The following is a 26,795-nucleotide window of genomic DNA, read 5'->3' on the forward strand; positions in this document are numbered from 1 at the left end:
GTACTGGCACTGACACTACGCTGACAGACACAGCAAACCTTCTTGCCACAGCTCGCATTGATGTGCCATCCTGGATGAGCTGCACTACCTGAGCCACTTGTGTGGGTTGTAGAGTCCGTCTCTTGCTACCACGAGTGTGAAAGCACAACCAACATTCAAAAGTGACCAAAACATCAGCCAGAAAGCATTGGTGCTGAGATGTGGTCTGTGGTCCCCACCTGCAGAACCACTCCTTTATTGAGGGTGTCTTGATAATTGCCAATAATTTCCATCTGTTGTCTATTCCATTTGCACAACAGCATGTGAAATTGATTGTCAGTCAGTGCTGCTTCCTAAGTGGACAGTTTGATTTCACAGAAGTTTGATTTACTTGGAGTTAGATTCTGTTGTTTAAGTGTTCCCTTTATTTTTTAAGCAGTGTATTTGTCTCATTCTGTCCATTTCCTTGTGATCTTCCTTGAGATGGTTCTCCTCCTTCATTGGAGTCCAGCTGTGTGTAATTAACCTGATAGGACTTGATTTGGAAAGGCGCACACCTGTCTATATAAGACCTCACAGCTCACAGTGCATGTCAGACCAAATGAGAATCATGAGATCAAAGGAACTGGCCAAGGAGCTCAGAGACAGAATTGTGGCAAGGCACAGATCCGGCCAAGGTTACAACAGAATGTCTGCAGTACTCAAGGTTCCTAAGAGCACAGTGGCCTCCATAAGCCTTAAATGGAAGAAGTTTGGGATCACAAGAAGTCTTTCTAGACCTGGCCATCCAGCCATACTGAGCAATCGTGGGAGAAGAGCCTTGGTGAGTGGTAAAGAAGAACCCCAAGATCATTGTGACTGAGCTCCAGAGATGCAGTAGGGAGATGGGAAAAAGTTCCACAAAGTCAACTATCACTGCAGCCCTCCACCAGTCGGGCCTTTATGGCAGAGTGGCCCGACGGAAGCCTCTCCTCAGTGCAAGACATATGAAAGCCCCCATAGAGTTTGCTAAAAAAACACATGAAGGACTCCCAGACTATGAGGAATAAGATTCTCTGGTCTGATGAGACGAAGATAGACCTTTATGGTGATAATTCTAAGCGGTATGTGTGGAGAAAACCAGGCACTGCTTATCACCTGCCCAATACAATCCCAACAGTGAAACATGGTGGAGGCAGCATCATGCTATGGGGGTGTTTTTCAGCTGCAGGGACAGGACGACTGGTTGTCATTGAAGGAAACATGAATACGGCCAAGTACAGAGATATCCTGGATGAAAACCTCTTCCAGAGTGCTCTGGACCTCAGACTTGGCCGAAGGTTCACCTTCCAACAAGACAATGACCCTAAGTACACAGCTAAAATAACAAAGGAGTGTCTTCAGAACAACTCTGTGACCATTCTTGACCCGCCCAGCCATAGCCCTAAGCTAAACTCGACTGAGTATCTCTGGAGAGACCTGAAAATGGCGTCCACCAACGTTCACCATCCAACCTGACGGAACTGGAAAGGATCTGCAAGGAAGAATGGCCGAGGATCCCCAAATCCAGGGGTGAAAAACTTGTATCATTCCCAAGAAGACTCATGGCTGTACTAGCTCAAAAGGGGCTTCTACTCAATACTGAGCTAAGGGTCTGAAGACTTATGGCCATGGGATAGTTCAGGTTTTATTTTTTAATAAATTTGCAAAAAATTCTACATTTCTGTTTTTCATTAATGAGAAAAAATGAACTTTTATGAATTTTCCAAATGGCTGCAATGAAACAAAGTGAACAATATAAAGGGGTCTGAATCCTTTCTGTACTGACTGTAGATTTCATGTTAATTCTCCATCTATAAAGCTCCGGGAATATAATATACAGCTGTTTACAGGCTCGGACTGGCCCACCGGAGAACCGGAGGATCCTCCGGTGGGCCCAGGCACAGACACCTGCTGGTAGGGCCCCCACTGCTCCAGGGCCCCCCCGCCCGCCCCCCCTTGAAGACGATACTCACCAGGACCCTGCTCCAGCGATGGTCTCGGCGTCTGCACTGCAGCTTGTCCTGCTTGTGCGGTCACGTGGTACCGCTCATTAAGGCCATGAATATGCGCATATTCATGACCTTAATGACAGTATCACATAACCACACAAGCAGGAAGCAGATGCGATGCTGCGCCGCCGCCGGGAGTCGGGACAGAGCGCGAGGGATGTCGGCACGGCCGTGCAGTGTGTGGGACAGGTGAGTATGAGGACGGGGATACTGGGGGCTGAAGGAGGACATACGCCGGCGCGCGGTGCGGGTGCGGGTGCGGCGGCAGGGGTGGGGGTAAGTCTGGGGAAGATTGCTGGTCACACTGGGGGCAGTGCTGTACACTGGGGCAATGCTGGACACTGGGGCAGATTGCTGGACAATGGGGCAGACAGATTTCTGGACACACTGGGGGCAATGCTGGACACTGGGGCAGATTGCTTTTCACACTGGGGGCAGTGCTGTACACTGGGGCAATGCTGGACACTGGGGCAGATTGCTGGACACTGGGGCAGATTGCTGGTCACACTGGGGGCAGTGCTGGACACTGGGGCAATGCTGGACACTGGGGCAGATTGCTGGACACACTGGGGGCAATGCTGGACACTGGGGCAGATTTCTGGACACACTGGGGGCAATGCTGGACACTGGGGCAGATTGCTGGACACACTGGGGGCAATGCTGGACACTGGGGCAGATTGCTGGAGACACTGGGGGCAGTGCTGGACACTGGGGCAGATTGCTGGACACACTGGGGGTAATATGCTGGACACACTGGGGCAGATTGCTGGACACACTGTCTGGGGGCAATGCTGGACACTCTGGGGTAATATGCTGGACACACTGGGGCAGATTTCTGGACACACTGGGGGAAATGCGGGACACACTGGGGCAATATGCTTGACATACTGCGGAAGATTGCTGGACACACTGTCTGGGGGCAATGCTGGACATACTGGGGCAGATTGCTGGACACACTGGGGGCAGGACTGGAGGCATGGGCAGAATGTAGACACGGGGCAGGATAGGATCATGGAGCAGGATGGATACGATGGAGACAGATGGGGCAGGATGGGGAGATCATATGGGGTAGAATGGATACTCATGAGGGCAGGATGCGAGAACATATGGCTGGAGCCAGGAATGAGATAAAAGGGGCCAGGATGGGGAATATTATTACCATAGGGGCTAATTAAGGGATATTATTACTGCAGTGATGTATTTATTTTATTTTTTGAGGACACTGTTTTAAATGGGGGGGGGGGGGCGGTCCTGTTACTGTGCAGAGTGACACTTTCACCTTTTTTTCTTCATGTGGTGTAATGTAGAAGTTGTGAAAAATTAAGTAATGTGTTCTGCAAGCGGAGCTCGAGATAACTGTGTTATTTCCTGCAGAAACGAGTCCTGGCTGGATGAAGTGATGGCGGTCTGTGCTGGATGAAAGATGAAGGACTTCACCTAGAGACGTCACTGGTGAGTCAGTGTTACCTATACACTGACACTATATACTATATACAGAGGTCCTGTGTACAATGTCACCAGTGATCACTGTATTACCTATACATTATATACAGAGCTCCTGTGTATAATACCACCAGTGATCTCTGTATTACCTCTACACAGACACTGCATACTAAGTACAGATCTCCTGTGTATAATGGCACTTAGGCTGCCGTCACACATTCAGTATTTGGTCTGTAATTTACATCAGTATTTGTAAGCCAAAACCAGGAGTGGGTGATAAATACAGAAGTGGTGCATATGTTTCTATTATACTTTGCCTCTGATTGTTCCAGTCCTGGTTTTGGCTACAAATACTGATGTAAAATACTGACCAAATACTGAGCGTGTGACGGCAGCCTTATGATGATAGTATTGTGTTTTGTTTGTTTTTTTTATTTCTGATCAGTATTGTAGTATTCAGTCACTATGTGGTGGTAATATGTGGTCTGGACATGGTGTTGTGGTATTTGTCCCTTGAATGTGCTATTTGGTCACCAAGTGGTGATAATATGTGGTCTTGACATGGTGCGGTGGTATTTGTCCCTTGTATGTAGTATTATTCGGTCACTATGTGGTCTGGTCATGGTGTGGTGGTATTTCTTCCTGTATGTGGTATTATTGGTCTTGGTATAGTGGATTGTGTTGTGTATGGCGGTCATTTGTTCTCTCTGATATTAATTAGGAGAAGATTCTTTATTTCCATTAGAGTTTCAATGCTTTGTACACAGCGGCGGAGATGCACTTATGGTACCTTCACATTAAGCGACGCTGCAGCGATAGCGACAACGATGCCGATCGCTGCAGCGTCGCTGTGTGGTCGCTGGAGAGCTGTCACACAGACCGCTCTCCAGTGACCAACGATGCCGAGGTCCCCGGATAACCAGGGTAAACATCGGGTTGCTAAGTGCAGGGCCGCGCTTAGTAACCTGTTGTTTACCCTGGTTACCAGTGTAAAATGTAAAAAAACAAACAGTACATACCTTTGCATCCCCCGGCGTCCGCTTCTTGCACTGACTGAGCGCCGGCCCTAACAGCAGAGCGGTGACGTCACCGCTGTACTTTCACTTTCACTTTACGGCGCTCAGTCAGTGTGGGAAGCGGACGCCGGGGGACGTGACAGACATCAGAAGGTGAGTATGTACTGTTTGTTTTTTTACATTTTACACTGGTTACCAGGGTAAACATCGGGTTACTAAGCGCGGCCCTGCGCTTAGCAACCCGATGTTTACCCTGGTTACCAGTGTAAAACATTGCTGGCATCGTTGCTTTTGGTGTCAAACACGACGATACACGCCGGTCTGACGACCAAATAAAGTTCTGAACTTTCTTCAACGACCAGCGATATCACAGCAGGATCCTGATCGCTGCTGCCTGTCAAACTAAACGATATCGCTAGCCAGGACGCTGCAACGTCACGGATCGCTAGCGATATCGTTTAGTGTGAAGGTAACTTAACAGGGGTTTCCTGTGGAAAAAAGTAATCACCTCTCCACAGGATAAGTGATAACGTATTGATTGGTGGGGGTCTGACTGCTTGGACCCACTCCGCAAAATGTGGAACTTTTTCTCCCCATAAAGGTACCGTCACATTAAGCGACGCTGCAGCGATAGCGACAGCGATGCAGATCGCTGCAGCGTCGCTGTTTGGTCGCTGGAGAGCTGTCACACAGACCGCTCTCCAGCGACCAACGATGCCGAGGTCCCCAGGTAACCAGGGTAAACATCGGGTTGCTAAGCGCAGGGCCGCGCTTAGTAACCCGATGTTTACCCTGGTTACCAGTGTAAAAGTTAAAAAAACAAACAGCACATACTCACCAGCGCGTCCCCCAGCGTCTGCTTCCTGACACTGACTGAGCGCCGGCCCTAACAGCACAGCGGTGACGTCACCGCTGTGCTTTCACTTTCAGTTTAGGGCCGGATCTCAGTCAGTGTCAGGAAGCAGAGGCTGGGGGACGCGCAGGTGAGTATGTGCTGTTTGTTTTTTTAACTTTTACGCTGGTAACCAGGGTAAACATCGGGTTACTAAGCGCGGCCCTGCGCTTAGTAACCCGATGTTTACCCTGGTTACCAGTGTAAAATATCGCTGGTATCCTTGCTTTTGCTGTCAAACACGGCGATACACGGCGACCTAGCGACCAAATAAAGTGCAGACCTTCTAGCAGCGACCAGCGACATCACAGCGGGATCCAGATCGCTGCTGTGTGTCAAACACAACGATATCGCTATCCAGGTCGCTGCAACGTCACGGATCGCTGGCGATATCGCCTAGTGTGACGGTACCTTTAGACTGGAGTGGCATGTCCGACTAGATCACTGATCCATTCATTCACTCTGTGGCTGCACTTGTTTTTTTCTGGAAGCCCCAAAGAGAATGAATGGAGCTGCGGTCAGAAATCCCACCTGCCGCTGCATTTTAAAATAGTGATAAAAGTGTCCTGTCAGAGATAAAACTTCCCCATTCTTCCGATTGGTGCAATTTCTAATGGTCGGATATAAGCGATCACTTATCCTGTGGAGCCCATAAATCAGTGATAACTTGTTTTAACCAAGAACCCCATTAATGTAAACTACCGTAATTATACATCCCAGTTATTGGGGCACACGGTAGATGTGCAGCAGCCCCCTGTGTCTTACAGTCGATGCTCCACTATAATGACAGATATTTGCATATAGCTGTAGGGTGGGCCCTAGAGTCCATTCCTCTGGTGGGCCCCAGACACCCCAGTCCGACGCTGTCTGACTGTTTATATGGAATCTGTGTTGATTTCCTAATTGTCTACATATAATTCATGTTTAGTTCATATCCAAGATACATAAGGAATCTGTTCTCCCTCTCGGCTTCTTCGCACCGATCATTATTCCGTTCATTCTTAGAACGTCCCGCTGATCATCGCTGATACCAGCACATCACCCTCCTGCAGTGCCCGCTGTGGCCGCTGGGTGGCAGCAGTGTCCTCGCAGTGACGATCCCGGCAGTGGCCAATCCCGGACTGAGCGCGCTCTCCCGGCACCGACAGCGGAGGAGGCGACTCACAACTTCACTGCGAGAACAAGTGACGTCCTGCACCGTGAGGAGCTCCGGACCCTTCCTGCCATCACTGACACCTGGGGGCACCGGACCCTTCCTGCCATCACTGACTGCTGGGGGCACCGGACCCTTCCTGCCATCACTGACTGCTGGGGGCACCGGACCCTTCCTGCCATCACTGACCCCTGGGGGGCACCGGACCCTTCCTGCCATCACTGACTGCTGGGGGGCACCGGACCCTTCCTGCCATCACTGACTGCTGGGGGCACCGGACCCTTCCTGCCATCACTGACTGCTGGGGGGCACCGGACCCTTCCTGCCATCACTGACCCCTGGGGGGCACCGGACCCTTCCTGCCATCACTGACTGCTGGGGGCACCGGACCCTTCCTGCCATCACTGACTGCTGGGGGCACCGGACCCTTCCTGCCATCACTGACCCCTGGGGGGCACCGGACCCTTCCTGCCATCACTGACCGCTGGGGGCACCGGACCCTTCCTGCCATCACTGACCCCTGGGGGGCACCGGACCCTTCCTGCCATCACTGACTGCTGGGGGCACCGGACCCTTCCTGCCATCACTGACTGCTGGGGGCACCGGACCCTTCCTGCCATCACTGACCCCTGGGGGGCACCGGACCCTTCCTGCCATCACTGACTGCTGGGGGCACCGGACCCTTCCTGCCATCACTGACTGCTGGGGGGCACCGGACCCTTCCTGCCATCACTGACTGCTGGGGGCACCGGACCCTTCCTGCCATCACTGACTGCTGGGGGGCACCGGACCCTTCCTGCCATCACTGACTGCTGGGGGCACCGGACCCTTCCTGCCATCACTGACTGCTGGGGGCACCGGACCCTTCCTGCCATCACTGACTGCTGGGGGCACCGGACCCTTCCTGTCATCACTGACCGCTGGGGGCACCGGACCCTTCCTGCCATCACTGACTGCTGGGGGCACCGGACCCTTCCTGCCATCACTGACTGCTGGGGGGCACCGGACCCTTCCTGCCATCACTGACCCCTGGGGGGCACCGGACCCTTCCTGCCATCACTGACTGCTGGGGGGCACCGGACCCTTCCTGCCATCACTGACTGCTGGGGGCACCGGACCCTTCCTGCCATCACTGACTGCTGGGGGGCACCGGACCCTTCCTGCCATCACTGACTGCTGGGGGCACCGGACCCTTCCTGCCATCACTGACTGCTGGGGGGCACCGGACCCTTCCTGCCATCACTGACCCCTGGGGGGCACCGGACCCTTCCTGCCATCACTGACTGCTGGGGGGCACCGGACCCTTCCTGCCATCACTGACTGCTGGGGGCACCGGACCCTTCCTGCCATCACTGACTGCTGGGGGCACCGGACCCTTCCTGCCATCACTGACTGCTGGGGGGCACCGGACCCTTCCTGCCATCACTGACCCCTGGGGGGCACCGGACCCTTCCTGCCATCACTGACTGCTGGGGGGCACCGGACCCTTCCTGCCATCACTGACTGCTGGGGGCACCGGACCCTTCCTGCCATCACTGACTGCTGGGGGCACCGGACCCTTCCTGCCATCACTGACCCCTGGGGGGCACCGGACCCTTCCTGTCATCACTGACCCCTGGGGGCACCGGACCCTTCCTGCCATCACTGACCGCTGGGGGCACCGGACCCTTCCTGCCATCACTGACCGCTGGGGGCACCGGACCCTTCCTGCCATCACTGACTGCTGGGGGCACCGGACCCTTCCTGTCATCACTGACCGCTGGGGGCACCGGACCCTTCCTGCCATCACTGACTGCTGGGGGCACCGGACCCTTCCTGCCATCACTGACTGCTGGGGGCACCGGACCCTTCCTGCCATCACTGACTGCTGGGGGGCACCGGACCCTTCCTGCCATCACTGACCCCTGGGGGGCACCGGACCCTTCCTGCCATCACTGACTGCTGGGGGCACCGGACCCTTCCTGCCATCACTGACTGCTGGGGGGCACCGGACCCTTCCTGCCATCACTGACCCCTGGGGGGCACCGGACCCTTCCTGCCATCACTGACTGCTGGGGGCACCGGACCCTTCCTGCCATCACTGACTGCTGGGGGGCACCGGACCCTTCCTGCCATCACTGACTGCTGGGGGCACCGGACCCTTCCTGCCATCACTGACTGCTGGGGGCACCGGACCCTTCCTGCCATCACTGACCCCTGGGGGGCACCGGACCCTTCCTGCCATCACTGACTGCTGGGGGGCAATAGGTGGGCTGCATCATCAGTGGAGGTGTGAGGAGTGGGCGCCTGGAGACCCCCGGGTCAGTGCTGCGGTTTCTCCGCTCGGTCTCCTGAGCTCCATGCAGACCCGGAGCAGAACGCGTCCTCCCCCCTGTGCACACTGCAGCGAGGCCGCCGGTCAGTGCGGTTCCTGGGTCAGTGCGGAGCCTCGGATGGAGCCAGTACAGACTGCACGTCATGAGAAGGTAAATGGTGAAATTCCATCTACGCTGATCCGTGTGTGCGGCTGTGTGATCGGGACTGTGCGGCTGTGTGATCAGGACTGTGCGGCTGTGTGATCGGGACTGTGTGCGGCTGTGTGATCGGGACTGTGTGCGGCTGTGTGATCGGGACTGTGTGCGGCTGTGTGATCGGGACTGTGTGCGGCTGTGTGATCAGGACTGTGCGGCTGTGTGATCAGGACTGTGTACGGCTGTGTGATCAGGACTGTGTGGCTGTGTGATCGGGACTGTGTGCGGCTGTGTGATCGGGACTGTGTGCGGCTGTGTGATCGGGACTGTGTGCGGCTGTGTGATCGGGACTGTGTGCGGCTGTGTGATCGGGACTGTGTGCGGCTGTGTGATCAGGACTGTGCGGCTGTGTGATCAGGACTGTGTACGGCTGTGTGATCAGGACTGTGTGGCTGTGTGATCGGGACTGTGTGCGGCTGTGTGATCGGGACTGTGCGGCTGTGTGATCGGGACTGTGCGGCTGTGTGATCGGGACTGTGCGGCTGTGTGATCGGGACTGTGTGTGGCTGTGTGATCAGGACTGTGCGGCTGTGTGATCAGGACTGTGTACGGCTGTGTGATCAGGACTGTGCGGCTGTGTGATCAGGACTGTACGGCTGTGTGATCAGGACTGTGTGGCTGTGTGATCGGGACTGTGTGCGGCTGTGTGATCGGGACTGTGCGGCTGTGTGATCGGGACTGTGCGGCTGTGTGATCAGGACTGTGTGTGGCTGTGTGATCAGGACTGTGTGCAGCTGTGTGATCGGGACTGTGCGGCTGTGTGATCAGGACTGTGTGGCTGTGTGATCGGGACTGTGTGCGGCTGTGTGATCGGGACTGTGTGCGGCTGTGTGATCAGGACTGTGCGGCTGTGTGATCGGGACTGTGCGGCTGTGTGATCGGGACTGTGCGGTTGTGTGATCGGGACTGTGTGCGGCTGTGTGATCGGGACTGCGGCTGTGTATCGGGACTGTGCGGCTGTGTGATCGGGACTGTGCGGCTGTGTGATCGGGACTGTGTGCGGCTGTGTGATCGGGACTTTGTGCGGCTGTGTGATCGGGACTGTGTGCACCTGTGTGATGGGACCGTGCGGCTGTGTGATCGGGACTGTGTGCGCCTGTGTGATCGGGACTGTGCGGCTGTGTGATCGGGACTGTGTGCGGCTGTGTGATCGGGACTGTGTGCGCCTGTGTGATCGGGACTGTGTCGCTGTGTGATCGGGACTGTGTACGGCTGTGTGATCGGGACTGTGTGCGGCTGTGTGATCGGGACTGTGTGCGGCTGTGTGATCGGGACTGTGCGGCTGTGTGATCAGGACTGTGTGCGGCTGTGTGATCAGGACTGTGTGCGGCTGTGTGATCAGGACTGTGTGCGGCTGTGTGATCGGGACTGTGTGCGGCTGTGTGATCGGGACTGTGCGGCTGTGTGATCGGGACTGTGTGCGGCTGTGTGATCAGGACTGTGTGCGGCTGTGTGATCAGGACTGTGTGCGGCTGTGTGATCGGGACTGTGTGCGGCTGTGTGATCGGGACTGTGTGCGGCTGTGTGATCGGGACTGTGCGGCTGTGTGATCGGGACTGTGTGATCAGGACTGTGTGCGGCTGTGTGATCGGGACTGTGTGCGGCTGTGTGATCGGGACTGTGTGCGGCTGTGTGATCGGGACTGCGGCTGTGTGATCATGACTGTGCGGTTGTGTGATCGGGACTGTGTGCGGCTGTGTGATCGGGACTGCGGCTGTGTATCGGGACTGTGCGGCTGTGTGATCGGGACTGTGTGGCTGTGTGATCGGGACTGTGTGCGGCTGTGTGATCGGGACTTTGTGCGGCTGTGTGATCGGGACTGTGTGCACCTGTGTGATGGGACCGTGCGGCTGTGTGATCGGGACTGTGCGGCTGTGTGATCGGGACTGTGTGCGCCTGTGTGATCGGGACTGTGCGGCTGTGTGATCGGGACTGCGTGCGGCTGTGTGATCAGGACTGTGTGTGGCTGTGTGATCAGGACTGTGTGCGGCTGTGTGATCGGGACTGTGCGGCTGTGTGATCGGGACTGTGTGCGGCTGTGTGATCGGGACTGTGCGGCTGTGTGATCAGGACTGTGCGGCTGTGTGATCAGGACTGTGTGCGGCTGTGTGATCGGGACTGTGCGGCTGTGTGATCAGGACTGTGTGCGGCTGTGTGATCAGGACTGTGTGCGGCTGTGTGATCAGGACTGTGTGCGGCTGTGTGATCAGGACTGTGTGCGGCTGTGTGATCAGGACTGTGCGGCTGTGTGATCAGGACTGCGGCTGTGTGATTGGGACTGTGTGCGGCTGTGTGATCAGGACTGTGTGTGGCTGTGTGATCGGGACTGTGCTATGTTCTTATGATGGGGGTTGTAGTTCAAGACTGATCACTGGGAGGGAAACAGACACTTTTTCCAGGCAGACCCTTCCCCCCATGTGGTCCCACCACCAGCTGCCCGCACACTGGACCTGGGGCGCCATTATTTCTGCAACTCATCATTGTCTCTGCGCCTTTTTTCTGGAGCAGAATAGTGAATATCGGCTGCAGACCCCGAATCTTTTCCTTCTCTTTTTTGCCTTTTGATCTTGTCGTTTTTGTGTTCCTTTAAATGGCGCCGGGAGATCAATTAATTCTGCGCAAAATCAAAGATACTTTTATTTTCTTGTGTTTTACGTTTTTGGTCCATTTTAGAGCAAAAAGTCTCAGGATCCTGTGAAAATGTCGCATTTTAGTCTTCAATTAACGCTGGACGGACTCTTCATAAAGTCCCAAGTGATGAACGAGATCATTGGTCACAAGTGTCTGTTCACACTGGAGTGTTCAGATTTCCGGGCTGAAATCTGTGATCCCGTTGCCATTACACAGCGGATGTTTCCCAGCACTTGGTGACAGCTGGAGGTCACTGGAAATGCAGTGTGGCGAGGGTCCGGGTAGGGGGGTCCTGCGTACTCCCCTCTTACACTATTGATATGGGGCGGCTCCGTCTGATGTAAGAGCTGCACCCCAACATTACATATTTGGTAATGTATCTCCCATTAATCTCTGATTATTGCCCCCTTGAAGACCCTCAGTGTAGATGGGAGTAACCCTGCTGCTCCTCTGGGTTAGGCACCGCCCCTTTGGCTATTGTTGGGCCACACTCGCCTACATTTGACTAATTGCTTCAGCATTTGGTCTCAGGAATCTGAGCACAGAGGAGACGGTGTCCGGTGGTCCGTGGCTGCACAGGGAGCAGTGGGTGCCGGCTGTGGACGGAGCTCTCCGGCTGTTGGGTGGGCGTTTATCTGGAGGAGGGTGAAGGGGTCTGATGTAAAGAATAGAAGAGTCGGGGGGCCGCCTTGTTGGCAGGACAGTGTAGAGCCCTGAGCAGCGACATGGGGGGCACCTGTCATGGTGGGCGCTCAGCATCTGCAGGAGATTGATATCTGCTCGCTGAGCTCATTCCATTACTTCCACGGACTTCAGTGGGGAGAACCGTACAGACGCGAGACCACCGACCCCTGGGTGTATGAGGAGTCAGTCCGCAGACCCCCAGGCTCCGGATGGGTACAGATATTTAGGGATATCTTAATGAAGTCACATAAGAGGAAGGCACAGGGGTCACTGAGAGGCAGACATGGGGTCATGTAAGAGGAGGACACACGGGACACATGAGAGGAGGACAGGGGGTCACATAACAGGAGGACACATGAGAGGAGGACAGGGGGTCACATAACAGGAGGACACATGAGAGGAGGACAGGGGGTCACATAACAGGAGGACACATGAGAGGAGGACAGGGGGTCACATAACAGGAGGACACATGAGAGGAGGACAGGGGGTCACATAACAGGAGGTCACATAACAGGAGGACAGGGGGTCACATAACAGGAGGACACGAGAGAAGGACAGGGGGTCACATAACAGGAGGACACGAGAGAAGGACAGGGGGTCACATCACATAACAGGAGGACACATGAGAGGAGGACAGAGGGTCACATTACAGGAGGACACATGGGAGGAGGACAGGGGGTCACATAACAGGAGGACACATGAGAGGAGGACAGGGGGTCACATTACAGGAGGACACATGGGAGGAGGACAGGGGGTCACATAACAGGAGGACACGAGAGGAGGACAGGGGGTCACATAACAGGAGGACACGAGAGAAGGACAGGGGGTCACATAACAGGAGGACACATGAGAGGAGGACAGGGGGTCACATAACAGGAGGACACGAGAGAAGGACAGGGGGTCACATAACAGGAGGACACATGAGAGAAGGACAGGGGGTCACATTACAGGAGGACACATGGGAGGAGGACAGGGGGTTACATAACAGGAGGACACATGAGAGGAGGACAAGGGGTCACATAACAGGAGGACACAAGAGAAGGACAGAGGGTCACATAACAGGAGGACAGGGGGTCACATAACAGGAGGACACGAGAGGAGGACACAGGGATCTCATAAGAGGAGGACGCGGGGATCTCATAAGAGGAGGACGCGGGGATTTCGTAAGAGGAGGACACGGGGATTTCGTAAGAGGAGGACACGGGGATCTTGTAAGAGGAGAACATGTGCAGAATCTCAAGCTCATGGTCTCCAACACAAGATCTCTACCAGACCCCGACTGTCAGCCCTATAATATCTTCCCATATGGGCCCCAGGTGCGACCCCTGCACCTATTCTAGTTCCGCCCCTGGTAGCACATTATTTGGGGGATTTGGTGCTCCGTCTTTAATCCTCTGTCGTCCTCAGGGTGTCTCTAATTGACTGTGTAATTATCTGGAGAAATCAGCGTCGGCGCCCGCGGAGCGTTGGGAGAGATTCTGCCGATGATGCAGATCCCGGATCCCCCAGAGCCGCTGCAGCTCCCGGTGATCAGTACAGGATCTTATATAATTGTTGCCGTTCATTCTGTGATATCAGCTGCCGCCCCTGTTCAGAGGCCGGGATCCCACCATAACCCTGCAGGCTGAAGCTTGTGGGCCCCAATGCAAAACCTCCAACAGGACCCCCAATTATTGCAAAATCTTTTCATATGGACCAAACAGGCTGTTTGGGGCCCTCAGGCTCCAGGTCCCATGTGCGATTGCAACTTATGAACCTATTCTATTTCTGCCCCCACCTGGAAATCAGTGAGAGACCAAGTCTGGTCGGAGGAGCGGAGGGTGCCTCATCCACTGGTGATGGGTCTTTGGATCATTCCTCCGTGGTGGCTCATGCAATGGTGATGGATCGTGGGGTCATTCCTCCGTGGTGGCTCATCCATTGGTGATGGATCGTGGGATCATTCTTCCGTGGTGGCTCATCCATTGGTGATGGATCGTGGGATCATTCTTCCGTGGTGGCTCGTCCACTGGTGATGGATTGTTGGATCATTCCTCCGTTTTGGCTCGTCCACTGGTGATGTGGTGATGGATTGTCGGATCATTCCTCCGTAGCAGCTCATACACTGGTGATGGATCATGGGATCATTCCTCCGTGGTGGCTCGTCCACTGGTGATGGATCGTGGGATCATTGTTCCGTGGTGGTTCATCCACTCATGATGGATCGTGGGATAATTTTTTCCGTGGTGGCTCATTCACTGATGATGGATTGTCGGATCATTCCTCCGTGGTGGCTCATCCACTGGTGATGGGTCGTGAAATCATTCCTCTGTGTCGGCTCGTCCACTGGTGATGGGTCGTGAAATCATTCCTCTGTGTCGGCTCGTCCACTGGTGATGGCTCTTGGGATCATTTCTCCATGGCGGCTCGTCCACTGGTGATGGATCGCAGGATCATTCCTCTGTAGCGGCTCGTCCACTGGTGATGGGTCGTGGGATCATTTCTCTATGGCGGCTCGTCCACTGGTGATGGGTCGTGGGATCATTTCTCCATGGCGGCTCGTCCACTGGTGATGGATCGCAGGATCATTCCTCTGTGGCGGCTTGTCGTCAGGTGATGGGTCGTGGGATCATTCCTCTGTTCTGGCTCGTCCACTGGTGATGGGTCTGTCATGAGAATGTGAATATGCCATGTTTGAGTATCTACCTAATCTTACAAGACACACGCTGTGGGCTATTCCAAACCCCCTCTTCTCTCTCTGACTGCTGCTTGTATGTATGCAATTCCGAACACTCACTAGAATCACTGAAGAAGTTTATGGCTTGATACTGCCCCTCCCTCCCTCCCAAGGAATGCCTTTGTCTGGTGAAACAAAAAACGTAAATAAGTGGAAAAGAGTGCATGTCATTACTCAGCCCACTCAGTGATGTCACGACAAGAGGGCATATCTTTACCCCTGCTGAGTTGGGGGCAGAGTTTGTCCAGGAAGTGAGCAAATAACAGCTCTGCAAAGCTGTGCTCATGCATCTGGATATATGGAAGCCCTTTCTCCTCCATAGCACACGGCCAGTCACAAGCTGAAATGATCTGAGCTCTATGTAAGTGTTCTCTTTTCAATGTTAATCCTATTTTATTTTGTAATGTACACATGATTTTGTCTTCTTTATAATATCTTTTATACTTTGTAAACACTGCCTACCTTTTTATGGAGTAAAATCTATAATTTATTAGCTTGTCTCTCCCTGCTCTATAAACGAACTGTCGCTTCCTCTGAAGTGAATTACAACACTTGATTTGGGTTGGCTCCGGACCCGTTAACCCTTGTGGGATCGGAGCTGGTGGCAGCATACTTTGTTCTGTGCGATTGGGAATCTTTGTAGCCACAGCGGCATTGATAATTATTGTTCCCGCCTGTGTGGGAGTAGTTATATTGCCCTCGCTGCAGCGTGCCCAATAGCCAGTGCATAGCAAGCAGCCTTTCTGGCGACTAATTACCCTAGGTGCAGTACCCTGACTGACCTGAGGGTAAGGGGGCGCCAGAGAGCTGCAAGTTCCAAACGGGAACTGGGAAGTGGGATATAGATAAATTCCCTTCAGAAGGAACCAGGGGCAACCAAACCACCCCGGTTCATGACAAATTGGTGTGAGTAGTGGGGACGATAAAGATATCCTCCCTGGGATCCCTGACATATTGCTGGGATGCGTGACCTATTGTTGGCAGCACTGTGTGAACCGTGACCGGGTTGTGGGATCATTCCTCTGTGGCGGCTCGTCCACTGGTGATGGGTCGTGGGATCATTCCTCTGTGGCGGCTCGTCCACTGGTGATGGATCACAGGATCATTCTTCTGTGGCGGCTCGTCCTCAGGTGATGGGTCGTGGGATCATTCCTCCTGCTGAATCCCACAATTCCTATATCCGTGGGATACTATCAGTGTACTCCGGTCACAGCCGGAGCTGCAGTCATAGTTCTGCTGCTTCCCTGTTAGCTCTGTCTGCGGGACCTCTGATCTGCCTCTGACACTTCTGTATGTAGTACGCGGGCTGCAGTGCATTGTGGGAGCTGTCGTGTTGGCCCCTGGCCCTGTAGAGCTCATCTCCCAGAATGCACTGCACATATGTAAATCCGGGTGAGTTATTTGCATGTCCCGCATTTCCCTGGAGAAGGCAGAGTCACCGCGGACACAGGAGTCTCTGCCTCTCATTATTCACTGTAACAGACCCTCAACTGTGAGAAGTATTCACTTTATTGCAGGTGTTGAGGCTGCTGGATGTAAAACAGAAAGTTTCCAGTCACTGACAGCAAGTAGGACGGGCGATAAAGTGCAGGACTGACAGTGGGGGGTCGGGTGTTTGATCCCCCACCAAAAAGTAATCAATTGTTAAGTTCCAGACATCCCCTTTAATTGAAATAGAAACTTTATTAATAAAAACAGGACCCCTGGAGACGCCACCTCCCTCTCATAGAAGTCAATGGATCGGGATACCCGGCGGTGCTATATACAAGTGTGAACGAGGCCACGATCCGAAGTGGCACGTGACATCATCAACTGTGATGTCATCATCATCGATAATACATCACTGACGAGTCTGTATAAACAAGACATGGCGGGAATTAAAGGGGCGTCCATTATCTGTGTATAAAGAACATTCTCTGTATAAGTGGAAAGTTCTGCGACTTTATTACTAACAATTTCCAGATCTCTGCTACCTGTCAGTGAATGAGACAACATCCCCCCCCCCCCCGCGTGATACATTGTATCCGGTGTGGACATCGCTCTGCTGATACGTTGTATCTGGTGTGGACAGCGCTCTGCTGATACGTTGTATCCGGTGTGGACAGCGCTCTGCTGATACGTTGTATCCGGTGTGGACAGCGCTCTGCTGATACATTGTATCCGGTGTGGACAGCGCTCTGCTGATACATTGTATCCGGTGTGGACAGCGCTCTGCTGATACATTGTATCCGGCGTGGACAGCAGCGATCTGCTGATACGTTGTATCCTGTGTGGACAGCGCTCTGCTGATACATTGTATCCGGTGTGTACAGCGCTCTGCTGATACATTGTATCCGGTGTGTACAGCGCTCTGCTGATACATTGTATCCGGTGTGTACTGTGCTCTGCTGATACATTGTATCCGGTATGGACAGCGCTCTGCTGATACATTGTATCCGGTGTGGACAGCGCTCTGCTGATACATTGTATCCGGTGTGTACAGCGCTCTGCTGATACATTGTATCCGGTGTGGACAGCGCTCTGCTGATACATTGTATCCGGTGTGGACAGCGCTCTGCTGATACATTGTATCCGGTGTGTACTGCGCTCTGCTGATACATTGTATCCGGTGTGGACAGCGCTCTGCTGATACATTGTATCCGGTGTGGACAGCGCTCTGCTGATACATTGTATCCGGTGTGGACAGCGCTCTGCTGATACGTCGTATCCGGTGTAGACAGCGCTCTGCTGATACTTGTATTCGGTGTGGACAGCGCTCTGCTGATACGTTGTATCCGGTGTGGACAGCGCTCTGCTGAATTCGGTGTGGACAGCTCTCTGCTGATACATTGTATCCGGTGTGGACAGCGCTCTGCTGATACATTGCATCCGGTGTGGACAGTGTTCTGCTGATACATTGCATCTGGTGTGGACAGCGCTCTGCTGATACATTGTATCCGGTGTGGACAGCGCTCTGCTGATACATTGTATCTGGTGTGGACAGCGCTCTGCTGATACGTTGTATTCGGTGTGTACAGCACTCTGCTGATACGTTGTATCCGGTGAGAACAGCGCTCTGCTGATACTTGTATCCGGTGTGGACAGCGCTCTGCTGAATCCGGTGTGGACAGCGCTCTGCTGATACATTGTATCCGGTGAGGACAGCGCTCTGCTGATACATTGTATCCGGTGTGGACAGCGCTCTGCTGATACATTGCATCCGGTGTGGACAGCGCTCTGCTGATACATTGTATCTGTGGTGGACAGCGCTCTGCTGATACGTTGTATTCGGTGTATACAGCGCTCTGCTGATACATTGTATCCGGTGAGGACAGCGCTCTGCTGATACATTGTATCCGGTGTGGACAGCGCTCTGCTGATACATTGTATCCGGTGTGGACAGCGCTCTGCTGATACGTTGTATTCGGTGTGTACAGCACTCTGCTGATACGTTGTATCCGGTGAGAACAGCGCTCTGCTGATACTTGTATCCGGTGTGGACAGCGCTCTGCTGAATCCGGTGTGGACAGCGCTCTGCTGATATATTGTATCCGGTGAGGACAGCGCTCTGCTGATACATTGTATCCGGTGTGGACAGCGCTCTGCTGATACATTGCATCCGGTGTGGACAGCGCTCTGCTGATACATTGTATCTGGTGTGGACAGCGCTCTGCTGATACGTTGTATTCGGTGTATACAGCGCTCTGCTGATACATTGTATCCGGTGAGGACAGCTCTCTGCTGATACATTGTATCCGGTGTGGACAGCGCTCTGCTGATACATTGCATCCGGTGTGGACAGCGCTCTGCTGATACATTGCATCCGGTGTGGACAGTGCTCTGCTGATACATTGTATCCGGTGTGGACAGCGCTCTGCTGATACGTTGTATCTGGTGGGGACAGCACTCTGCTGATACATTGTATCCGGTGTGGACAGCGCTCTGCTGATATTTTGTATCCGGTGTGGACAGCGCTCTGCTGATACATTGTATCTGGTGTGGACAGCGCTCTGCTGATACGTTGTATTCGGTGTATACAGCGCTCTGCTGATACGTTGTATCCGGTGAGAACAGCGCTCTGCTGATACATTGTATCCGGTGTGGACAGCGCTCTGCTGATACGTTGTATCTGGTGTGGACAGCGCTCCACGGATATGTTGTAAAGCCTCATTCACACCTCAGTCATTGGTCAGGATTCTGCATCAGTTTATATCTACAGAGGAAATCTGTCATTGAGAAATGATCGCCTGATGTGTGAATAAAGCCCAGGACAGATGTGTGCAGGTCACAGAGCATTGTCCACACTGGATGCAATGGCACCAGACCCTCAGCTGAGCGCAGGCCGCCCTGTGTGCTCCCTGATATAGTGATCTCTAGTATGAAGCCCTGTTGCAGATCTCGCCATGGGATTATTCGGCCATTGTGGTGCTTTGGGGGCTCCTGCCGGTGCCAGGAACGTCTCCCGCTCGCTCGGATTCTCGCTGACCCGTCCTGTTTTCTGTGGAAACCTTTTAACGATGATCTATAATGTATAAGCCGTACGCACACGTGGGATCCGAATCTGCTGACAGCTGAGAACGATCTGTTAACCCCTTGCTTTCCTCATATTAGCAACAGGACCACATCAGGACGTGTCGGAGAGTCACACATTACCGAAAAATCAGAAGGTTCCTTGGACGACTCTTCCAGTCCCATCATGTCACTATGCCCCCTAATATGGGGGTATGCACCATATGACCCCCAATAAATAAAGCAATCATCGTCCAGCAGTTTTCTACCAGACTTTGGGCCCTGTTCATTGTTGCATTTGCACTTTTTTGTCTCCTTTTTTCTGGTTTTTGCCTCTTTTCCATTTTCACCTTTTATATTCTATTTTCTCTCTGTTTGCCTGTTTTTTCCTTTTAGTTTTTCACCAATGTGGCCACGGGTCCCGTGGTCTAGGTTCAATGGTCAAGGTTTGGTGGCCGAGGTTCAATGGTCAAGATTCGGTGGCCAAGGGTCAATGGTCTAGGTTCAGTGCCAAGGGTCAATGGTCGAGGTTCAGTGCCAAGGGTCAATGGTCGAGGTTCGGTGCCGAGGGTTATTGCTTGAGGTTCGGTGGCCGAGGTTCAATCGTCGAGGTTTGGGTGCCAAGGGTCAATGGTCGAGGTTCAGTGCCAAGGGTCAATGGTTGAGGTTCGGTGCCGAGGGTTATTGCTTGAGGTTCGGTGGCCGAGGTTCAATCGTCGAGGTTTGGGTGCCGAGGGTCAATGGTCGAGGTTCGGTGCCGAGGGTCAATGGTCGAGGTTCGGTGGCCGAGGGTCAATTGTGAAGGTTCGGTGGCCGAGGTTCAATCGTCGAGGTTTGGGTGCCGAGGGTCAATGGTCGAGGTTCAGTGCCAAGGGTCAATGGTCAAGGTTCGGTGCCGAGAGTCAATGGTCGAGGTTCGGTGCCGAGGGTCAATTGTGAAGGTTCGGTGGCCGAGGTTCAATCGTCGAGGTTTGGGTGCCGAGGGTCAATGGTCGAGGTTCAGTGCCAAGGGTCAATGGTCGAGGTTCGGTGCCGAGAATCAATGGTCGAGGTTCGGTGCCGAGGGTCAATTGTCAAGGTTCGGTGGCCGAGGTTCAATCGTCGAGGTTTGGGTGCCGAGGGTCAATGGTCGAGGTTCAGTGCCAAGGGTCAATGGTCGAGGTTCGGTGCCGAGGGTCAATGGTCGAGGTTCGGTGCCGAGGGTCAATTGTCAAGGTTCGGTGGCCGAGGTTCAATCGTCGAGGTTTGGGTGCCGAGGGTCAATGGTCGAGGTTCAGTGCCAAGGGTCAATGGTCGAGGTTCGGTGCCGAGGGTTATTGCTTGAGGTTCGGTGGCCGAGGTTTGGGGGCCGAGGGTCAATGGTCGAGGTTCGGTGCCAAGGGTCAATGGTCGAGGTTCGGTGCCGAGGGTTATTGCTTGAGGTTCGGTGGCCGAGGTTCAATCGTCGAGGTTTGGGTGCCGAAGGTCAATGATCGAGGTTCAGTGCCAAGGGTCAATGGTCGAGGTTCGGTGCCGAGGGTTATTGCTTGAGGTTCGGTGGCCGAGGTTCAATCGTCGAGGCTTGGGTGCCAAGGGTCAATGGTCGAGGTTCGGTGCCGAGGGTCAATGGTCGAGGTTCGGTGCCGAGGGTTATTGCTTGAGGTTCGGTGGCCGAGGTTCAATCGTCGAGGTTTGGGTGCCAAGGGTCAATGGTCTAGGTTCAGTGCCAAGGGTCAATGGTCGAGGTTCAGTGCCAAGGGTCAATGGTCGAGGTTCGGTGCCGAGGGTTATTGCTTGAGGTTCGGTGGCTGAGGTTCAATCGTCGAGGTTTGGGTGCCAAGGGTCAATGGTCGAGGTTCAGTGCCAAGGGTCAATGGTTGAGGTTCGGTGCCGAGGGTTATTGCTTGAGGTTCGGTGGCCGAGGTTCAATCGTCGAGGTTTGGGTGCCGAGGGTCAATGGTCGAGGTTCGGTGCCGAGGGTCAATGGTCGAGGTTCGGTGCCGAGGGTCAATTGTCAAGGTTCGGTGGCCGAGGTTCAATCGTCGAGGTTTGGGTGCCGAGGGTCAATGGTCGAGGTTCAGTGCCAAGGGTCAATGGTCGAGGTTCGGTGCCGAGGGTTATTGCTTGAGGTTCGGTGGCCGAGGTTTGGGTGCCGAGGGTCAATGGTCGAGGTTCGGTGCCGAGAGTCAATGGTCGAGGTTCGGTGCCGAGGGTCAATTGTGAAGGTTCGGTGGCCGAGGTTCAATCGTCGAGGTTTGGGTGCCGAGGGTCAATGGTCGAGGTTCAGTGCCAAGGGTCAATGGTCGAGGTTCGGTGCCGAGAATCAATGGTCGAGGTTCGGTGCCGAGGGTCAATTGTCAAGGTTCGGTGGCCGAGGTTCAATCGTCGAGGTTTGGGTGCCGAGGGTCAATGGTCGAGGTTCAGTGCCAAGGGTCAATGGTCGAGGTTCGGTGCCGAGGGTCAATGGTCGAGGTTCGGTGCCGAGGGTCAATTGTCAAGGTTCGGTGGCCGAGGTTCAATCGTCGAGGTTTGGGTGCCGAGGGTCAATGGTCGAGGTTCAGTGCCAAGGGTCAATGGTCGAGGTTCGGTGCCGAGGGTTATTGCTTGAGGTTCGGTGGCCGAGGTTTGGGGGCCGAGGGTCAATGGTCGAGGTTCGGTGCCAAGGGTCAATGGTCGAGGTTCGGTGCCGAGGGTTATTGCTTGAGGTTCGGTGGCCGAGGTTCAATCGTCGAGGTTTGGGTGCCGAAGGTCAATGATCGAGGTTCAGTGCCAAGGGTCAATGGTCGAGGTTCGGTGCCGAGGGTTATTGCTTGAGGTTCGGTGGCCGAGGTTCAATCGTCGAGGCTTGGGTGCCAAGGGTCAATGGTCGAGGTTCGGTGCCGAGGGTCAATGGTCGAGGTTCGGTGCCGAGGGTTATTGCTTGAGGTTCGGTGGCCGAGGTTCAATCGTCGAGGTTTGGGTGCCAAGGGTCAATGGTCTAGGTTCAGTGCCAAGGGTCAATGGTCGAGGTTCAGTGCCAAGGGTCAATGGTCGAGGTTCGGTGCCGAGGGTTATTGCTTGAGGTTCGGTGGCCGAGGTTCAATCGTCGAGGTTTGGGTGCCAAGGGTCAATGGTCGAGGTTCAGTGCCAAGGGTCAATGGTTGAGGTTCGGTGCCGAGGGTTATTGCTTGAGGTTCGGTGGCCGAGGTTCAATCGTCGAGGTTTGGGTGCCGAGGGTCAATGGTCGAGGTTCGGTGCCGAGGGTCAATGGTCGAGGTTCGGTGGCCGAGGTTCAATCGTCGAGGTTTGGGTGCCAAGGGTCAATGGTCGAGGTTCAGTGCCAAGGGTCAATGGTTGAGGTTCGGTGCCGAGGGTTATTGCTTGAGGTTCGGTGGCCGAGGTTCAATCGTCGAGGTTTGGGTGCCGAGGGTCAATGGTCGAGGTTCGGTGCCGAGGGTCAATGGTCGAGGTTCGGTGGCCGAGGGTCAATTGTGAAGGTTCGGTGGCCGAGGTTCAATCGTCGAGGTTTGGGTGCCGAGGGTCAATGGTCGAGGTTCAGTGCCAAGGGTCAATGGTCGAGTTCCGGTGCCGAGAGTCAATGATCAAGGTTCGGTGCCGAGGGTCAATTGTCAAGGTTCGGTGGCCGAGGTTCAATCGTCGAGGTTTGGGTGCCGAGGGTCAATGGTCGAGGTTCAGTGCCAAAGGTCAATGGTCGAGGTTCGGTGCCGAGGGTCAATGGTCGAGGTTCGGTGCCGAGGGTCAATTGTCAAGGTTCGGTGGCCGAGGTTCAATCGTCGAGGTTTGGGTGACGAGGGTCAATGGTCGAGGTTCAGTGCCAAGGGTCAATGGTCGAGGTTCGGTGCCGAGGGTCAATGGTCGAGGTTCGGTGCCGAGGGTCAATTGTCAAGGTTCGGTGGCCGAGGTTCAATCGTCGAGGTTTGGGTGCCGAGGGTCAATGGTCGAGGTTCAGTGCCAAGGGTCAATGGTCGAGGTTCGGTGCCGAGGGTTATTGCTTGAGGTTCGGTGGCCGAGGTTTGGGTGCCGAGGGTCAATGGTCGAGGTTCGGTGCCAAGGGTCAATGGTCGAGGTTCGGTGCCGAGGGTTATTGCTTGAGGTTCGGTGGCCGAGGTTCAATCGTCGAGGTTTGGGTGCCAAAGGTCAATGATCGAGGTTCAGTGCCAAGGGTCAATGGTCGAGGTTCGGTGCCGAGGGTTATTGCTTGAGGTTCGGTGGCCGAGGTTCAATCGTCGAGGCTTGGGTGCCAAGGGTCAATGGTCGAGGTTCGGTGCCGAGGGTCAATGGTCGAGGTTCGGTGGCCGAGGGTCAATGGTCGAAGTTCGGTGGCCGAGGGTCAATGGTCGAGGATCGGTGCCGAGGGTCAGTGGTCAAGGTTTGGTGCCGAGGGTCAGTGGTCGAGGTTCGGTGGTCGAGGTTCGGTGGTTGAGGTTTGGGGTCAAGGTTTGGTGGCCAATGGTCAATAGTCGAGGTTTGGTGCCGAGGGTCAGTGGTCGAGAATCGATGTTCGAGGTTTGGGGTCTTTCGCTGTTTGCAGCCAATTCATCGCACTTTTCTTTTTTCAGTATCCCAGCCGTTTTTCTGTTCTCCACAAATTTCAGTGCAATTTTTGCAACATTTCAGTTGAACATGAGATGTTTTTAAATAAAATGTTTTGACACAGGAAGAAGACAAAATAAAGAGAATGTTTTATTTTGCGCGATCTCCAGGAGCCACGGGAGATCATAATTTTTGATGATTTTGGTGAAAAAAACCCGTCAGCAGATATAACACAAGACAAAAAACGGTAGCTGGGTGACCCAGTTACGTAGCAATCCGTTTCTCAATTGTGCTGGTTCTGGAACCTAGAAAACTCAATGGCTGATAGTTCTACCGGGGCACATGCCAAAAATGTATTTGTCCCACTTCTATCATTAGTCGGTGCTATGATATTTACATTTGCAAGGACGAAGGAGCCTTGGTTTCTTTATTCCATGTGCTTCTACTTGTACTTTCACTTTACAGCCATAAAACTCCTCAGTGAAGGTTGCTGGCACGCTGGTCTCACATTACAGCTGAATAGCCGGGGGAGGGAGGTGAAATCGCACACAGCCACATGCAGGCAGAGGAAACTGCAGCTGAGAGCCCTGTATGTGTAATTGAAATAATAAGAAATTCTTCCTATTTCCTGACAGGTTTCATTCTTTTGCAGGTCCGGTCGTGTTGATGGGTTTGGACCTCGCTGAGCCGACCATTGGGATGATCCGTAGTTGATCCTCGCGCTTGTTTGGTGGGTCCCCGATTGAGCAGTTTCGGTTGGGTGACCCCCAATATGAAGATCTGCCGCTGAGGGTGGAGATGTAGGACCACCACTGGACCAGGTGTCACCATCTCATATCACTGCTGCATCCACCATCGACCGAACCACCACGGAGAGCCTGCGATGGGTGCGGGGCTGTCCACTGGAGCGGTGGTCGCCATCTCCTTTAACTGTGTGATTGCGTTATTGATCCTCGTCCTCTTCCTCATCCTGTGTAAGGCATGTCAGACCCCGACCTGCCCCAACTCCAGCCCCTCGCCCGACTCCGACAAGAGGAACGAGGAGAAGTACCTGCTCCAGCCGTGACCCCATCCCCTGCTGAGGATCCTTCCGGGGACGGGGGCTCCTGCTGAGGACCTTGCGGGGGACGGGGAGCTCCTGACGCTGCCCCTACATTTCTTCTATATCGGCGGCTAATATTAACGCGTGCGAGTGACGACAAATCCCTGGAGCCATAACAAAGCTGAAAATGCAAAGGGAACAATGAGATCCCGTGCCGTCTTCCTTCCGACAACCTCCTGTGGCCTAGATCCTGCTGCTTGCCGTCATGTCTGGCAGAGACGTCGCTCCTAGTCGGGGGCTCATGACTGGCAGTCCCTGGGCTGTTCGGCTGCGGCTGACCTCCTCACTGTGCACCGGAGTCCTGGGGGGATGCGGACTACAGAAGCCCCTCCATGTAGCACCGGAGCTGATGCTCTTAAAGGGCCAGCAGGTGTGTGGTGTGAGGCTGCGCACTGTTAGGTAGCAGTGATGGCGATAATGATTAATCGTACATTGCAGGTGGGAAGGGGTTAATACGTATCAATAATTTATATAAAAAAGCAATAATGGGACATTAAATCAGGGACGATCCTCCTCGCTGGCGGCCGGCACTGGATCTTCTCACATCCCTCCTCATACATAAATGCAACAATCACCTGAGCTTCCGCCAGGACCCAGGATCCCCTGAGCGTGGGACGTCCCCGGGCCGTGACCCCTGTACTCTCAATATACCAGGAGGGGGAGGCTCCTGCTGCAGCTCTTCCTCACCTGGTAATGTGACCAGGTCTCCGTGGTTCGGGTGGTATCATATCCTCACCTTCCCCACGGGTTTCCTATGCAAAAGCTACAGGTGGGGGGGGCTGAGTCCCTGATACCATGGTCCGTTTAGGGGTCTCAGCCCTACCTGAGGTATGCGCTGTAGGAAGGGGTTAATGCTGCCCCCTCAGTATTAATACCGCCCTGTCGTGTTGGCATATGGCGCGTGTATTTTACTTGTGCACAGATCACGTAAATCACACACTAACGTTCAGAGGGCGCGGACCCCCAAATCACACACTAACGTTCAGAGGGCGCGGACCCCCAAATCACACACTAACGTTCAGAGGGCGCGGACCCCCAAATCACACACTAACGTGCAGAGGGCGCAGACCCCCAAATCACACTAACATGCAGAGGGCGCGGACCCCCAGATCACACTAACATGCAGAGAGCGCGGACCCCCAGCCTTACATCCACATTGTGTAGCTCCGCATCGCGCACCCGATATACGGTACGTCATGTCATACAGTGTGGCGGCATTGGGGATAAACCTCAGGAATGCTGTTCTGCGGGGTCTGTGCCGCGGTGGGCTTGAGGCTGTAGCTCCGCTGGGGCAGGACCCCTTTATTCCCGCAGTCACAGTCGGCGGAGTAGCTGCTACATTTATTCACCATGTATTAGGGAGGATCCCGGGGGCCGAGATCGTCTCTACTGCTGCCTTATAGGATGATTTAGTTGTAGTCAGGTGGGATCATGGGGGGATTCAGGATGTGAGAGTGCAGCCCCTGACCCCAATATCAGCACCTCACTGATCACGGAGCCATGTGTCCTGTGCCGCGCACCTTCCACCCGTCACTTTATATTCTGTACTGACACTTTAATAAACACGAAAAATAAATCTGTGGCCAAAATTTATTCTCTGTGTCAACACCCAGATCTGCGGCCTCTGCTCCAATCACAT

General features: G+C 54.2%; 1 long non-coding RNA gene across 1 annotated transcript; it reads left to right on the forward strand.

The window, feature by feature from the left end:
• The first annotated feature begins 8,772 nt into the window (after window positions 1-8,772).
• LOC143802430 (uncharacterized) lies at window positions 8,773-26,237 on the forward strand. Its single transcript, XR_013220943.1, has 2 exons — window positions 8,773-8,978; window positions 24,707-26,237. It is a non-coding gene; the product is annotated as an uncharacterized LOC143802430 (long non-coding RNA).
• The last annotated feature ends 558 nt before the right edge of the window (window positions 26,238-26,795 follow it).

This window comes from Ranitomeya variabilis, chromosome 1 (assembly GCF_051348905.1).
Source record: "Ranitomeya variabilis isolate aRanVar5 chromosome 1, aRanVar5.hap1, whole genome shotgun sequence".
In the NCBI taxonomy this organism is placed as follows: Eukaryota; Metazoa; Chordata; class Amphibia; order Anura; family Dendrobatidae; genus Ranitomeya; species Ranitomeya variabilis.